The following is a 15,214-nucleotide window of genomic DNA, read 5'->3' on the forward strand; positions in this document are numbered from 1 at the left end:
TCTTGTCTTGTGGGGAACGATGCACAAATTTTTGGAATCCGGTACCAACAGGTATAATCCCCCCCAGAACTACGTTTTCTTTCAAGCCTTTCAACCAATCAATGCGACCTCGTAGGGCAGCTTTTGCTAAAACTCGAGCAGTTTCTTGAAAACTTGCTTCAGATATGAAACTTTGGGTATTCAGGGAAGCCCTTGTTATTCCCAATAAGATTGCCCGATAATAGATCGATTCATCCAAAGCTCGCCCTGCTCGTTCCGCTCGCAATAGTCCGATTAATTCCCCAGGCGAAAAAACATTAGACATTCCATCTTCGGAAACCCGCACTTTTGATGTTACTTGGCGTATAATAATCTCTATATGTCTATTATGGATCTGTACCCCTTGGGATCGATAAACCTTTTGGATTTTATTAACCAAAGAAATACGACTTTGGGCTATGGTTAGCTCAGCTCCAATCAAGAATCCCCAAGGGACCCCAAGAATTCTTGGTATACGCTCATTCCAATCCTCAATTCTCCTTTCGAGATTGGGGGATAATGAATCAATTGAACGCGCTTCAAAGATTTGTTCCACTTTTGGAAGACCTTGCGTTATGTCACTAGATCTCGATTTTTCATATATAAACGTAACTAACCTATCTCCCTTGTAAAGGATTTCTCCATAATGACCATTAACAGTTGCTCCTGTAGTGGCCAAATAAGGTTTAGCTGCTCTTATAACAAAGGAATCCATATTTACACTGAAAATTTGACCAGATTTTTTTATGTGCGATTTAAATAGACATACATTTTCACAAATAAATTGTCCAAGGTGAATTATTGCCAATGTCTCTTCCCAAGAATCATGATGGACAAAGTGACAATTCAAAAGGAATGGATCCAACATTATGTTACTATCGAAATTGGAAATCCTTTTATTTTCATCTATTAAAGAGTATTTAAGTTCTTGAAGTACTTGGAAGGTTTGTTTCAAATTGTCAACGAACAAATATTTTTTTAGCAGGATTTTATTATGCGTTAGTAAATAGTAAGATGAAGAAAAATGCGATATACTAGCTACAATAGCCCCTAAGGGCCCAAAAATTTCTAGAATAGGAATTCTAGGATTCCATTCTTTTATCGCATTGGGATGTTTTGAATTCTTGAATAAACCAATTCGAGAACAGTTGGATGCCGACAAAATCATCAAAGATTGGTATTCTTTATTTCGATTCAACAAAGTGCCAATAGCTTCTTGATGTTGGCTAAGTGATTCAATCTTCGCCTTGGAATAAAAAGAATTGCTATTGGCGCGATCTAACCTATTATGGGGAGTCGGTCCTCCACTTGTCCTATCATACCTTTTTCGTGTATACGAAATAGTGGACTTGACTAACTCAATTCTTAGGAAATCGCGAATAAGATCATTTGCTCTTACCTCAACAAGGGAAGCACCAGCCTTTTCTTTTTCTTCTTGTTCCCAATTCACTACTAAGCAAGTTCTAACAAATTGACTATTTGTGTGATAAATTCTTTGAGTTAACTTGCTATTTTCATGATAAATAAAATTGACAAGTCGAATTTGGAGATTATTTTCTTCTTGCAAGAGATCCTGCGGGAAAAGTGTTGCTAAATTTCTTCCTTCGTCCATTTCATATGCCACTGTAGGGCGAACGGAAACAAAATACTTTTCCTTGCTCTTGAGAATTTTTTTCCGTTGAACATAGACCCAATTTTTCTTTTTTTTTGATTCCTTAGAATCTTTTTTTTGTCTTTCTGGCGGTATCAAACACCCACCTAATATCTTATCTGCCTCTTCAGGAAAATGAATATCTCCGGAAAATATTTTGAGTTCCGTATGGCTTTTTTTTCTCTTCACTCGGACCAGTCCGCCTAGTCCACTTCTTGTATTTTTTGTGAGTTGTGTATCCACTCCAATAATACTATTGTCAAGTATCTTTAGGGATGAAGATCTCGGCAAGATATGAAGTTCTTGAAGAATGAAAAAAAACCGATCTACTTCTTTTTGGTATTTTAGACTAAATTCTTTTGTTCCTCGATGCTCAATCAAACCCTCTTTTTTTAAGATGGAATCTTCCTCTGGGCTCTCGTATTCGTCCTCTGAGTCTTCTTCTGAGTCTTCCTCTAAAGTACCATATTTTTCCTCGCCGCTTTCCCCGGGGCTGCCATATTCGTCTTCTGAGTCTTCTTCTAAAGTTCCATATTCGTCCTCTTGGGTCCTATATTTGCTCTCTGGGTTCCCATATTCCTCTTCTGAGTCTTTCTCTAAAGTCCTATATTCGTTCTCTGGGTTCCCATATTTGTTTTCTGGGCTCCCATATTCGTTTTCTAGGGTTTCATATTCGTATTCGTCTTCTAGGATTCCATATTTAGATTCTTCTAGGGTTTCATATTCGTCCTCTCGGGTCCTGTATTCGTGTTCTAGGGTCTCATATTCCTCTTCTGAGTCTTCCGCTCGAGTCCTATATTCTTCTTCTAGGGTCCTATATCTAAATTTAACAATTCCTGAACCCTTTTTATCTTTTCTGTATCGGGGATCGTCAAAATAAGCAAAAATAGTATTTCTACGTAAAACACCCATAAAGGGGATTTCAATCGAAATCCCAAAACAGGATATTAGTTCTTTCTCTTGTTCTTGATGATATTGTAATGGAATGACGAACCTATTTCTTCGCTTTTTCGCCAACAAATCTGAATTATCTTGAAAAATAGAAGGATAGATCAAATTCCAATGGCCATTGGACATGATTCGATCCGACGTTGAATAATCAAGAATTTCCCTATCTTTTTTACCATAAGTATTCATTTGATCTTGATCCTTGTGGAGTGAAAAAGACGCTATACTGGATCTGCACATACTTACGGATAATATCCATAAATGGCTTGTTTTTGGTAATCGACGAAGATTACCATATTGATATTCGGGCGCATGGTAAACATCAGTACTCCAGTGCATTTCGCCGTCTGATTCAGAATAAATATGCTTTTGTACCCTTTCTTTAAAATGTAAAGTGGACGTTCCGGCACGAATCTCCGCAATTACTTGTTCAGATTTTACATATTGATCATTTTGCACTAGAATCAAGCTTTTTGAGGGAATATTCACACTATATAGAATATCTTGACTCTGAATAGTTACATGCAAGTCTATATAACATAGAAAAGCAGGCTGTCCATGACGGGTACGTGTGGGGTGAACCAAATTCTCATTGAATTGGATTTTTCCATTCGAAGGGGATCGTACAAGGTCGGCAGTACCCCCTGTGAATACTCCGCCAGTATGAAAAGTTCTTAATGTTAGTTGAGTCCCTGGCTCCCCAATTGATTGACCCGCAATAATACCTACGGCTTCTCCCAATTCCACCAGATCACTATGAGTAGGACTCCGGCCATAGCATAATTGACAGATCCAAGAAGTGCTTCGGCAAGTAAAGGGGGTTCTAATATATATTGGTTGTGCTCGAAATGGTTGTGCTCGAAAGGCAGTTATGAATCGATTGACTAATCCAATTCCAATATCTTGATTTCGCGCGGCAATGCATCGTGAACCGATATATATATCGTCTGCTAATACACGACCAATTAGTGTTTGGACAAAAAGTTTTTCCGTCATCCCATTTTGAGGACTTACAGAAATACCTCGGATAGTACCACAATCTCTTCTACGCACAATAATATGTTGAACTACTTCAACAAGTCTACGTGTAAGATATCCAGCATCTGCTGTTCGTACAGCAGTATCTACAACCCCTTTGCGGGCTCCATAGCAGGAAATTATATATTCTGTCAAAGAAAGTCCCTCGCGTAAATTGCTTTGAATAGGTAAATCAATCATTTGTCCTTGAGGGTCCGACATTAATCCTCTCATACCTACTAATTGGTGTACTTGAGATGCATTTCCTCTGGCTCCTGAAAAAGACATTAGATAGACTGGATTAGAAGGATCCGTTATCCGAAAATTTGAATTCATTTCTTGTTTCAAATATTCACTTGTCGCATACCATATCTCAACAGATTGGCGTAATTTTTCTACCGCGTGTACAGCCCCATAATAATAGTGTTTCTCCAAAAGAAAACTCTGTTGTTCCGCGTCTTGGACTAACCATCCCTTAGAGGGTATTGTTAAAAGATCCTCGATTCCTAACGAAATCGATGTAGTAGTGGCTTGATAGAAGCCCAGAGTCTTTAGTTGATCCAGTATATGGGATGTATATCCCATTCCAAAATGATCTATTAATCTGCTAATAAGTCGTTTCATACCAGTTCCGTCTATCTCTTTATTATGAAAGACCAGATTGGCCCGTTCCGCCATACATAAGTACCCCCTTTTCGGCTGAGTAGGATTCGACAATTGCTGAGTAGGATTCGACAATGGGCCTGAGTCAGTGATTCGAAAATTTAATTAACTTAATTGCCTCAATCTCAATCTGGATTCGCGTGGCAAATAATGATGATACTAGGGAAATCGGAATGCCCCCCGAAAGCAAAGGGGAGGGGCATCGCCGAATCTAACTTTCTTGTTTAGGTAGTGTATGAATAGGCCTGACTAAATCCTTGTACGGCTTCCTCTATTTCTCTATAAAAAGAAATATGACCAAGAGTGGTTCGAATGTATATCGAACGAATTTCTTTTTTTCTATTTCCCATTATTAGATAGTGAGCATAAATCTCATGATAAGTCCCCAAAGATTCATATTGAATTTCAATCGGAACTTCTCTTGACCCAATGACGCGTTGATCCAGGTTCCATCGTAGCCACAAGGGACTATCTAAACTGATTAGTTTTTGTCTATAAGCTCCCAGTGCATCATAAGAACTAGAAAAATGGGGTTCTTTATCTTTCCTATACTTAGAATTATTATTATTGTAATTGACTTTTAAATTTGGATAGTTTCTGAAACTATTATATCTATTTGCACAAATACCTCGACGCTTTCCAATTGTTAATACATAAAGCCCGATAAGCATGTCTTGGGTTGGTACGCAAATAGGATCCCCAATAGCAGGAGATAAGAGATTCATATGAGAAAACATAAGTAAACGGGCTTCCGCCTGAGCTTCCAAGGATAAAGGTAGATGAACAGCCATTTGATCTCCATCAAAGTCTGCATTGAAACCCTTACACACTAATGGGTGTAAAGAAATAGTACGCCCCTCTACTAAAGTGGGTTGAAAGGCCTGTATGCCTAATCTATGCAGAGTAGGTGCTCTATTTAACAGTACAGGATGTCCCCGCATAACTTCTTGAAGTATTTCCCATACAATGGGTTCCTTTTCCCAAATTTTCCTTTTAGCAATCCTGACATTAGAAGTGGCGCGTTTCGTGATTAAATCGCGAATTACAAATAGCTGAAAAAGCTTTATTGCTATCTCTAGAGGTAATCCACATTGATGTAATGAAAGCGAAGGACCCACAACAATGACAGAACGCCCCGAGTAATCGACCCGTTTCCCAAGCAGAGTCTCGCGAAACCTTCCCTCTTTACCTTCAATTACATCTGAAAGTGATTTGTATACTTTATTGTGACCATCCCTCGTCGGTTGCCCGCGGGACCCACTATCAAGAAGTGTATCCACGGCTTCTTGTACCAATTTTTCCTGGCACATTACTAAATCTGCTGGCGCTAATTCACTTCTTTTTAATAGATAGGCAAGATTGTTGTTCCGACGGATAACTCTCTTATAAAGTTCATTAATGTCTGAAGTCACTACTTTATCTCCAGACCTATAAACAATAGGTCTCAATTCGGGAGGAAGAACCGGTAATAAGCACAAAACCATCCATTCTGGTTCTACATTTGTTTGAATAAAATGTTTCGCCAATTGCATGCGTCTAATCAAAAAAACTTTTCTTATTCGTCTTTTTCTATCTTCCCACTCATCTCCACTATACCCCTCGTCTTCTAATTCCTTCCATTCGACCAAAGAATTCTCTATAATAATTCGCAAATCCAAATCTGCTAATTGTTCTCTAATAGCACCTGCTCCTGTCGCAATTTCCCGATTTCGAAATGTTGCAAAGCCTGGGGTAGAAAAAAAGGGAGAAATGCTGTGGTTACAGGATGCAATTTCCTCTTCGAATAAACCTCGTAATCGTAAAAAAGTGGGTTTTTTAGTGCTGGGCCTAGCAAAAGAGAAATCGCCGTATACTAGGCCCTCCAACTTCTTAAGAGGTTTATCTAAAAGATTCGCGATATAACTAGGAAGACCTTTCAAATACCACACATGAGTCACGGGACATGCGAGTTTGATGTATCCCATTTGATATCTTCGTATCCGAGAATCCACAAATTCTACCCCGCATTTTTGGCAAAATCTTTCGTCTTCGTTTTCAGCTCCGCTCGCTCGAGAATTGCCACAACCGCAAATCCCGCTTTTTATGGGTCCAAAGATTCTTTCGCAAAACAATCCATCTTTTTCTGGTTTATCGGTTTTATAATGAAAAGTAGAGGGCCTTGTGACTTCGCCAACGGCTTCTCCATTAGGTAGGTTTTTGTTAGCCCAAGCCTTTATTTGTTGAGGGGAAACGAGTCCAATTTGAAGTTGTTGATGTTTATATTGGTCAATCATAAAATAGAAATAAGAAAAGAATTTATATTTATTCCGATCAAACTTCCTCCCTATTAACCTGGAAGTTCTTTTCAGATACAAGGAAATGATTCAGTTCTAGAGCCAAAGATCGTAGTTCTCGAACGAGCACTCGAAAAGATTCTGGAGGATCCTCATGATTAGGTATTCTTTTTCCCCAGATCGTAGCATTAAGTATTTCTTGGCGAGCTATAAGATGGTCAGATTTATAAGTAAGTATCTCTTGTAAAATATGAGCAACACCAAATCCTTCTAAAGCCCAAACTTCCATTTCTCCTACTCGTTGTCCCCCTTGCTTGGCTCTTCCTCTAACCGGTTGTTGTGTAACAAGTGAGTAGGGCCCAGTAGAACGCCCATGAATTTTCTCATCAACTTGATGAATTAATTTTAAGATATAGGACTTCCCTATTAGAACAGGTTGCTCAAAGGGGTCGCCTGTTCTTCCATCAAATATTCTGCTTTTTCCCGGGTACTCGGGTTCAAATACCCATGGATTTTTTGTTTCTTTACTGGCTTCATATAATTCTGAAAACACAAGTTTTCTTGAAGCCTCTTGCTCATATCTCTCATCAAAGGGTGCTATTCTATAATGTTTCTTTAGCAGATCCCCCGCTAATCCGAGCGAGCTTTCAAATATTTGTCCCACATTCATTCGGGAGGGTACTCCTAAGGGATTGAAGACCATATCAACGGGTGTTCCATCTTGCAAATAGGGCATATCTTGCCTAGGCAAAATTTTGGAAATGATCCCTTTATTCCCATGTCTTCCGGCTACTTTATCCCCAACTTTGATTTCACGTTTCTGTAAAATATATACACGAACCATTATGTCGAGGGGGTCCCTTTGGATCCATTTCACATCGATAACGCGCCCTCTTCCACCTATAGGTAATTTCAGAGAAGTTTCTTTTGAAGTGGAAACCTCAAGGCCGAATATGGCCCGTAATAATCCAGCTTCTGCGATATATGATGATTCGCTCGCTATCTGAGGCGTTAATTTACCTACTAAAATATCACCAGTTTCTACCCAGGATCCCAACCTAACAACTCCATTTTTGTCCAAATTGCGGAGTAAATGTTCTTCTAGATGTGGTATTTCTTTAGTGATTTTTTCAGCGGAGCCCTGGCTTGTCGTATCCGTCTGAATTTCATATTTCCGGATGTGAAAAGAGGTATAAATATCCTCATATACCAAACGTTCGCTAATTAGTACTGCGTCTTCAAAATTGTAACCTTCCCATGGCATATAAGCTACTAATACGTTTTTTCCTAAAGCAAGTTCCCCCCCAACTGTAGCAGCTCCTTCTGCTAAAATTTGTCCTTTTTTAATGGATTTACCCCGTGGAACCCGAGGTTTTTGGTGCATACAAGTATTTTTGTTAGAGCGACGGTGGTTAACTAAAGGAATACTTATAGTCTTCCCACTACTTGATAAAAGTATCTTATGACTATCAGTAGAAATGATCTTTCCCTCGCGTTCGGCTATAACGGAAACCCTCGAATCTAGAGCTGTTTGGCGTTCCAATCCAGTTCCAACAATGCATTTCTCGGACCGAGAAAGTGGAACTGCTTGGCGCTGCATATTAGAACTCATTAAAGCCCGATTCGCATCATTGTGCTCAATAAAAGGAATGAGAGAACCCCCAATAGAAAAATATTGGAAAGGAAAAATACTTCTAACATGAATCTGTTCCCATGCAATAGTCAAGAATTCTTGGCGGTATCTAGCTGGAACAACCTGTTCTTCCTGAATACCTTGATTCAAGGACAAAGAATTTCCTGCTGCTATCATATAATACTCATCTCTATTTGGTGATAGATAAACCACCTGTCTCTCTTTTTTTTCTTTTGCTTTCTCAGCAGATATTTCATAAAACGGACTCTCTATAGATCCCCACAAGTGATCAATTCTCGCATGAATTGCTAAGGATCCAGTAAGTCCAACATTGATTCCTTCAGACGTGTCAATTGGACAAATACGCCCATAGTGACTCGGATGAATATCTCGGCTCCGAAAACTTGCGGTTCTCCCCGTCAACCCTCCAGGACCTAAACAACTCACTTTTCGCCCATGAACAGTTTGTGTCAATGGATTCGTTTGATCAAAAACTTGAGATAATGGGTATGTGCCAAAAAAGGTCTCATAAGTAGTTATTAATAAAATTGAAGTTGAAGTTGGAGTTACCAAAGTTTGGGGAGTCGGTTTCGATTGACGTATGAATACTCTACGAATAGTTTTTTGAACTGCATGTTGTAAACGACCAAGAGCCAATCCGAATTGATCTTGTAACAGATCCGCAACCGAACGAATACGTTTATTTTTCAAGTGATTCATATCGTCATCGTCAAGTATACCCGTTCCAAATTTCATTCCAATCAAATGATCCGTAGCGGCCAATACATCTCGTGGTAACAAGAATGTATTGTTCTGAGGTATATCAAGATTAAGTCTCCGATTCATATTTCGTCGACCAATCCTTCCTAATTCACATTTTTGTTGAAAAAATTTCTTTTGTAATTCCTCGCATAAGGACTCCGAAAATACCAGGTCCCCACCTACACAAGCAAATTGTTGATAAAACTCCAAAATAGCTTTTTCTTTTGACTCAATCCTCTTCTTCTCCTTAGCATTCGGGAAAGACAAGAAAATTTCAGGGTAGGAAACATTATCTAGAATTTCTCTTAGATTCGAACCCATAGCTGATGATAGAACTAGAATAGATATCTTTTGTTTTCTACTCACGCGAGCCCATATCCTTTCTTTTTTATCAATTGCTAATTCCGATCTCCCTCCCCAATCTGATATTATAGTCCCGGTGTAGATAGAAATTCCCTTATGATCTAATTCCGAGCGGTAGTAAATACCAGGACTTAGCAATATTTGATTGATCACAATTCGGTATATTCCATTTATAATAAAGGTTCCTAAGGAATTCATTATAGGAATGTTTCCGATAGAAATGGTTTGCTTTTGCACATCGAAACCAAAAATTAATCTCGCAGATACATATAATTCGGAAGAATAGGTGAGTGATTCATACACAGCATCTCTTTCTTTTATCGAGGGTTCTAGCAATTGATATCCTTTCGCAAATAATTGAAATGCAATTTCGTGATCTGGATCTTTAATTGTTGGAAACTTGTCAAGTTCTTCTGCCAAGGCTTGATTAATGAACCTAAAAAATCCCTCGAATTGGATCTGACTAAATCCGGGTATTGTGGACATTCCCTCGTTTCCATTCCGGAGCATCTTAATCTTAAGTTTCCTGTTTATCAAAGAAAAATTCCATTATCAGCTCACTCTTCATCAATCCCTACGGATTGATCTAGCAATCATGGAATCTATATTCTGTTTACTGAATCACATGAAATTCTAGGGAACTCCACATACGTATTTCATATATGTATTTCATACATATGAATAGAGACCATTTCGACGAAAATTCTAGTTTACCAGGGGTACAAATGAAATGAAAATGAATTGCTAAAATATTCCTACAAAAAAAATTATGCCACTTATACTTTATAATATTCTAATCAGATTGAATGGCAAAGATTTCTCATTTTATCCCCTTTCTATGAATGTAATAAAGCCGTAATATAATACACTAGAAAGTTTTACTTTACTTCGATTTAGAATAGCGTGCTTACTTTAATTTCTAAAAATAATTTGAGGGTTCTTTTTTATTTCGGATCGGAGTAGTATAATTGCTAGAAAATTAAGTATTTCATTGTGGAATTCTAAAATAAAGTAAGTCCCTTTTTTAAGTACATGCCAATCTAATTATCCACCTCTCCCCATATCCATGCTTTTCTTTTATCGTAATTTCACTTGGGTAGGCCAAGATAGTCAGGTTATACTCTAATATCAGAGCAAATTTCCTTTTTTTATTCAAGATATTTAATTTAATACTTTGAAAAATTAAAGCACGATTCCCCATAGAGATATGTACATAAAGGGGATCTTTGGATAATAATGCTGCTCGGACCTAAAGTTCACCTATACACGGATTAAGCATAAAGCCATAATATTTTATTATGCCATTGAAATTGAAGGGGGGGAGATAATACCGATTTAAGAGTAGTTCACTACTGCAATTCAAAAAAGAAAGAGAATTCTAGTTAATGGTTCCAATTTGTTCTGAATTTTGCAGCCTGTGACTAGAAATCCACTTTTCTTCTTTTTCATCTCAATAGAAAGAAATGGGAAGTTTTATTGTGTTAGCAATGTATGTTTTAAGATAGAATCTATCGAGGAGAATAATCGAAACTGGATCAAAAAAAGCAGGAGTATCTTTTTTGAAAAAGATTGGAAAAAAGTAAGTTTAATTATATTCAAAATAAAAGAAAGGGGCTTTTCGTAAGAAAACGTGGATGAATACTTGCTGTTTTCTAGATTTTCGATCGGATTTTTTGGCGGCATGGCCAAGCGGTAAGGCAGGGGACTGCAAATCCTTTATCCCCAGTTCAAATCTGGGTGCCGCCTGATCAATAAAATACTTAGGTTTTCTAGTACTGATCGAATTCAATCAATTTTTACTTCGCATAAGTTCGGGCAAGAGAGTAACTAAGCCTGCCGATACTGGGTTTAGAGAAACCATACCATAGTTCTATCCTTAAACTAGGGTTAGGGTTTGTTTTGGCGGTAGTGGCCAAAATGGTTATCAATAGGGGTGAGGTAGTGTTTCCTTATTCTTTTATTATATGAATTTGAATTGGTTCTTAATTGATTCGATTTGAGAATTTTTAAATACGAGGATAAGATGTCAGAAATCTTGGTATCCAAAGAAAGGTCCCTAAGGGGCATTCTTCTCTTTTTCAATCTAAGATTCCAGAAGGGACTCCACGAAAGAATATCAAGACTTCCTAATTATCATACATTTTTTTATCGTACATCTTATGTGACCTACATACACTAGAGTAACAAAAGGAATAAAAAATCTTCCTATTCCCGCTTCTTCTATTCAGGACATCATTCCCGTACTCTTTCTTTTTTAAGGTAAGGAAAAAAGGGCTTTATAGTATCGTATTTTTAATGCTCTCTAATTCTACAAGAATTCCTATAAGAATTTGTTAGGAGTAAATTCCTTGAACTGATTGATCCATGGCCTTAGGGCAGAAGCCCTTTTTGACTCTGTACCCTTGATTCCACTATGATTATTGATCAATAGTAGAATAATCCCTTCATAGAAATAGGAGACATAATTTAGATGGATATAGTAAGTCTCGCTTGGGCTGCTTTAATGGTAGTCTTTACATTTTCTCTTTCACTAGTAGTATGGGGAAGGAGTGGACTCTAGGGATACGATACTACTAATTGATTAAGTAATCAAATTGTTGTATCAATTCTTTTTTTAATTGATCGTTTTGCATTAATTATTTTGTCAAACGTTATTCTTTAATCTTTTTCTTTAGTTTTGTTTCACTCCTGTAAGAAACTCTTGTATTGTAAGAAAGAGCCATTATACCAATTAAGAATTTCTACTAGAAATGACTAATGGTTAAAAAAAGTTCTATACATAAGAAAATTAGACTTTCTTCCACGGAACTATTCACGGCATATCACACATTTTCCATTTGTTTTATACTCTTTCTTTATTCTTAGAATAATTTTTATTCTCTTTTGAAGCATCTCGCGGGATATTTAAGCATGAAAGATTCGCTGGTTTTTTCCTTTTACTTTTTACTATAGTCTATTCTTATATTATTTTTCTTTCCTTCCATGGATTCTTTGGTCAAGAATTGTCTTCGATTTTTTTATTTTGACCTGATTGAAATTAAGTGGATGCAATGAAAAAAGAAATTGAATTAGACTACTTAACTATTTCAATCTACTAATCTATTCTATGTAGATTCAAAGATAATATAATAGAAAGACTCTAAAGTGTCGTAGAAAAAACTATATGTAGTTCTTTCTACCACACTTTAAGATTCCAACCAGATCCTTTCATTTAAGACTTGGATTTTTTTTATTTAATCCCTTTTTCATTTCTTCAATGATTAATTGGAATTCCACTTAATTATTTTGGCTGACTGTTTTTACATAAATAATAAGTAAAAAAGAAGTAGGAATTAGAATGAACAGTGCAGTAGCAATAAATGCGAGAATATTGACTTCCATAACCTCTTTATTTTTTATTTTCACAATAACTCGGGATGTAATCCCATGGAGAGGAAAAAGGGGTATCTTGTAAATTCAAGGGTAGGGCTTGCATTCTGATAATACTGAATCAATTCAATATTATGAATATCGGATCTATCAAATCAATTCATGGATGAGAGTTATATAGTATAACATAGGAAGATCCTATATCCATACTAAGACCAAAATGGGTTTTTTGATTGGATTAGGAATTCCCTCTTTTTTAATCCTTTTTTTTCTACTTTTTCTTTTCTATATCTCTAACCCACGAGCTTTCTTAATCTTATACAATTTCTCTTCCTTTTTCTTATAGTTATACATACAATTATGTATGTATTATATGAGCAACTTTCTATGGGTCACATAGACATCCAAATAAGCAGTAGAAGTGAGATGGGGAAAAGAGGTCTGAAATAAAAAGGGAATACAATTTATGTATGGATTCCGGTAAAATACCGGTACTCTATTCCATAACAGTGGAATAGGAAATTAAGATGAGGATGGTATCATCATAAAGAAAGATAGAGTAATATCCTAAAATTCTACTAATCCACATATCGTATGTGTGTCTTTCTTTATCTTTATCGATCGGGAGTAGTGAAAAAAATTCCTATACTCCTTCCCTCCCTCTTTAATGAGAGATGCAAAATAAAAAAGTGAAGTAAGGGTGCCCTATGGGTATTTGATCTTGCTCCCTGCCCCTTTTTTTTCATGGAAAAAGGAAATATGAATTTCTCCATTCATTGAACCCTAGTTCGGGACTGACGGGGCTCGAACCCGCAGCTTCCGCCTTGACAGGGCGGTGCTCTGACCAATTGAACTACAATCCCCGCGGGGTGTATGGCATACCCATTCTTAAATAGAACCATAAGAAGATTCGATTCGTCTGTCGTACTCTAAGAAATAGACGAATCATATACTACATACCCACATATTAATATTATATTATACGTGGGTATAGTGAGAGTGACATAACTAGTATGTCGTGATTTTTTATCACTAAAAATGGATAATAATCCACCCTTCAACAAGAAAAACTCTTTTGTTTGTAAGAAAGGAATGAGAGAGATATGGATTAGAAAAAAAAATCCCCTTTTTTATTTCTCTTTTATTTCTATAGATCAGACATTTTATTTTATGGGAGAAAAACAAAAGGATTTAGTTCATATTCACGAAGCCCTAGATTTTTGGGCCGAGCTGGATTTGAACCAGCGTAGACATTGTCAACGAATTTACAGTCCGTCCCCATTAACCACTCGGGCATCGACCCAGGAAGAATTTATTCTAGGGTTTTTGCTAATCTATGATTAACCTCCTTTCATAATACTCCCTACCCCCAGGGGAAGTCGAATCCCCGCTGCCTCCTTGAAAGAGAGATGTCCTGAACCACTAGACGATAGGGGCATCACTAGACGATAGGGCCATATACAACCGCTCGTGATTATACTATAATCATAGTATGAGCAGTTTTTTTGAATTGTCAATATACTCGAAAAGTATAACTAGATCCAAAGCAAAGAGTTTTTCTAACTTTTCTGCTATGTTTTCATCTAGGATTTTTTTAGTTGATGGTTAGATTAATTCATGGATCATCCTCTACCTTTTAGGGAAATTCATTTTAAATGTATAGAATAAGAATGGATTACTAAAAGGGATTCTAGATTAGTTCAGTACAGGTAGTTATTTTATTGATCTAAGATAAGATGAAAAAGAGTCCAATTTTTTTTTTATTTCCATTCCGTGCTTCATTTAGTGTTCAGACCAAAAATGCATTCATCCCGCACTAAGTCATAAAATTCTCTAAAGAGAAAGCTTCAAAAACAAAGAAAAAAGCGAATCAATTTAGTAGAAAAGTACTCTATCAGATTCGAACCAATGACTTACGTCTTAGCACGAGATTACTCTACCACTAATTTAAAAAGCCCTTTATCGGATTTGAACCGATGACTTATGCCTTACCATGGCATTACTCTACCACTGAGTTAAAAGGGCTTTTTATTTAATTCAAAAATTTGCCACTTTGATTTCCCATTATGGGTCTACTGCATAATGTACATATTATATATATATAATATATAGAGATATAGAGAGAGACATTATGTATAGATTGTATATGTATTGATATCTTGAGAGCTCAAAATAAAATTAAGAAAAAAAAACATACCCAACTCTTCTTGGTTCATGGTTTTCCGTTTCCGAAGGCTAGTAAAATAGGCGGATTCTGGAACCCCAAGGATTCAATGGTATATGGAAAATATAAGATTTCCAATCCTAGCGGGAAAAGGCAGGGAACAGATACCCAATAGGATAGGATCCTTGGGAGGAACTTTTGGTAATGGCCTTGATCCTCTATGCTATTTTTTATGTGTTCTTAGTTCTATTGAACTTTTTTGATTCTTTTAAACAAGAATCTAATAAACTAGCATTGAGTCAGTGGAAAAAAGGAGAGAGAGGAAAGTGTTAAATGGAGAGAGTCGACTAATC

General features: G+C 36.8%; 4 non-coding genes across 4 annotated transcripts; 1 reads left to right on the top strand and 3 right to left on the bottom strand.

Annotated features, from left to right (window-relative positions):
- The first annotated feature begins 11,003 nt into the window (after positions 1 to 11,003).
- TRNAC-GCA lies at positions 11,004 to 11,074 on the top strand. The gene has a single exon. It is a non-coding gene; the product is annotated as a tRNA-Cys (tRNA).
- A 2,412-nt stretch (positions 11,075 to 13,486) lies between these two features.
- Positions 13,487 to 13,560, bottom strand: TRNAD-GUC. The gene has a single exon. It is a non-coding gene; the product is annotated as a tRNA-Asp (tRNA).
- A 358-nt stretch (positions 13,561 to 13,918) lies between these two features.
- Positions 13,919 to 14,000, bottom strand: TRNAY-GUA. Its single transcript has one exon. It is a non-coding gene; the product is annotated as a tRNA-Tyr (tRNA).
- Positions 14,001 to 14,650: 650 nt separating this feature from the next.
- On the bottom strand, positions 14,651 to 14,722 carry TRNAT-GGU. The gene has a single exon. It is a non-coding gene; the product is annotated as a tRNA-Thr (tRNA).
- Positions 14,723 to 15,214: the final 492 nt, after the last annotated feature.

Source organism: Hordeum vulgare, unplaced genomic scaffold, assembly GCF_904849725.1.
Source record: "Hordeum vulgare subsp. vulgare unplaced genomic scaffold, MorexV3_pseudomolecules_assembly, whole genome shotgun sequence".
In the NCBI taxonomy this organism is placed as follows: domain Eukaryota; kingdom Viridiplantae; phylum Streptophyta; class Magnoliopsida; order Poales; family Poaceae; genus Hordeum; species Hordeum vulgare.